The sequence below is a fragment of the Nerophis lumbriciformis genome, linkage group LG25 (assembly GCF_033978685.3).
Source record: "Nerophis lumbriciformis linkage group LG25, RoL_Nlum_v2.1, whole genome shotgun sequence".
NCBI classification, from domain to species: domain Eukaryota; kingdom Metazoa; phylum Chordata; class Actinopteri; order Syngnathiformes; family Syngnathidae; genus Nerophis; species Nerophis lumbriciformis.
Window position 1 is genome coordinate 7,992,501 of NC_084572.2, and position 2,738 is coordinate 7,995,238.

Sequence of the window (2,738 nt, forward strand, 5' to 3'; positions counted from 1 at the left end):
ACAATTAAGGTATGTACATAAACATTTATTACATCTTTCTGTGTAAATAACTCATGTCACGACGTATATATCTGCGACTTATAGTCCGGTGAGACTAATATATGAAAAATATTTTTTCAAAAATTTAGTGGGTGGGGCTTATATACCAGTGCGCTCTATAGTCCAGAAAATACGGTACTTCTAGTACACCGCTTTGATCATCCATCCATGTCCTGAGCAAAGCAGGCCCCGGATAAGACACGTGGTATATTCCCTGAGATCCGTCTTCTTTTCACTTCTCTTCCCTCACAATAAAAGACGGCATTGGACCTGAGAGAGCCTCGCCGACTGCAGAGCGCCAGCGGCTCGGAACGCCATCTGTGAGAGCCCGGAATCTTCCCCGTTGCCTGGCACCGGCGCACAAAGCACCCCTGCACCCACCCTTCCGGTCCACAGATCCCAGCAGAAGTCGGAGCAATCCTTTTCCTCCCGAAACCTCGCCGCGTTTCCCAGGAGCTCAGCCCGGGTGGCGAATCACCCTCGCCGCCGTCCTTCATGGCCGCGGAAAGGTGGAGAACAGGACCAGAAATCGGTTGAATTCGCTCTTTTCTGACTTATAAATGATGTTACAACGTTGGATACTCGTGTTAAACGTGTCAAATCATCCGGTTCATGCTTTTAAGTGATCTTAAAAGCATGCCTCTTTTTTTAGGTTGCGTACTAATGAATTGAAAAAGGTACTATACTGCCTTTGAAAAATACCAGTACTTTTTTTTTTTAGTTCTCCTTCACAGACATGTCGTGGTGACAATGCTGGTAACATGAGCCGAGTCGCACGTTGAGTCCACAAACACACAGAGCACTTACAAGCAGAGACAGCGTGGAGACAGAATGGAAATATTTTGGCTTAAAAAACTAACAATAAAGGGGAAGCTAGGCAGCTAGCTCGTGGCCAATCTCCCTACAAGTACTGCATACTTGAATAAGAATAACATGGCAAATACATGTTACACAGCCGTAACTTCCTGGCACTAAACCTGCAGAAAATAGTTTTGTTTAAGTTTTCACACTTTATTTACCATTTCTTACATATTCTTTATTTCCGTACCTTTATTTTCAGATGTTATTAAGTGTTCAATGTGATTTAACTATTTTGTTGACATTGTTGGAGTGTTTTCCACGCTTGTGTTGACATTTTCTCTCTGCCTTGATAGTTGAGGTTCCATTTCAAAGAAAAATTGCTTTTTAATGTTTTTTTTCCTGCTCCTTATTTTCCATAGGTCATGAAAAATATCAATAATGATGGATATTGACTGACAAACACTTATGTCGTGATACAGTTTTACTCTCACATCAGTCATGTCAGAACAAAATATAAAAAATGTGCTACTTTAAAATAATACTTTGGTCCAATAATATTCAAGTAATAATTACTGCATACTTAAATAGGAATAACAGACCAAATACATGTTACACAGCCGTAACTTCCCGCCACTAAACCTGCAGAAAATAGTTCTTCTCAGGTTTGTTTACGTTTCTTGACCGCAATAAACACCAACAAAATTAACGAATGAAATTCTGAAAAAATTACTGCATACTTAAATAGGAATAACAGACCAAATACATGTTACACAGCCGTAACTTCCCGCCACTAAACTTGCAGAAAATAGTTCTTCTCAGGTCTGTTTACATTTCTTGACCGCAATAAACACCAATAAAATCACAATTGAAATTCTGAAAAAAATGACTGCATACTTAAATAGGAATAACATGGCAAATACATGTTACACAGCCGTGACTTCCTGACACTAAACCTGCAGAAAATAGTTCTTCTCAGGTTTGTTTACGTTTTCACACTTTATTAACCATTTCTTACATATTCTTTATTTCCGTACCTTTATTTTCAGATGTTATTGTTAAGTGTTCAATGGGATTTTACTATTTTTGTTGACATTGTTGGAGCGTTTTCCACGCTTGTGTTGACATTTCCTTTCTGCCTTGATAGTTGAGGTTCCATTTCAAAGAAAAATTGCTTTTTAATGTTTTTTTTCCTGCTCCTTATTTTCCATAGGTCAGGAAAAATATCAATAATGATGGATATTGACTGACAAACACTTATGTCGTGATACAGTTTTACTCTCACATCAGTCATGTCAGAACAAACTATAAAAAATGTGCTACTTTAAATTAATACTTTGGTCCAATAATATTCAAGTAATAATTACTGCATACTTAAATAGGAATAACAGACCAAATACATGTTACACAGCCGTAACTTCCTGGCACTAAACCTGCAGAAAATACTTCTTCTCAGGTTTGTTTACCCTTTAACACTTTATTAACCATTTCTTACATATTATTTATTTTTGCACCTTCATTTTAAGACCGTATGGTTAAGTGTTCAATGTGATTTAAAATGTTGTGTACATTGAGTGTTTTCAATGTTTGTGTTGACATTTCCTTTCTACCTTGAGGGGATTATAATCAGAAGGTTACATTTTAAAATAATAATATTATTCTCCTGCTTCTTAATTTCCATAGGTCATAAAAAAAAAAATCAATATAGACCAATATATTAATAATATTTAAACAATTACTGCATAGCAAAAATTCATTTCCATAGTTAAATAAGAAAAACAGGGCAAATACATGTTACACAGACGTTATTTCATGGCCGACTGACATGACTGATAAGAGAGTAAAACTGTATCACGACATAAGTGTTTTATGTCGCTCAATATCCATCATTATTGATATTT

The 2,738-nt window shown here is 36.5% G+C and overlaps 1 long non-coding RNA gene across 1 annotated transcript in view; it reads left to right on the plus strand.

Annotated features, from left to right (window-relative positions):
• Positions 1-1,541, plus strand: part of LOC133621988 (uncharacterized) — a 56,756-nt gene extending 55,215 nt beyond the window's left edge. The window contains exon 3 of the long non-coding RNA XR_009817726.1: positions 298-1,541. This is a non-coding gene — a long non-coding RNA (uncharacterized lncRNA). The remainder of the gene's footprint in view (positions 1-297) is intronic.
• Positions 1,542-2,738: the final 1,197 nt, after the last annotated feature.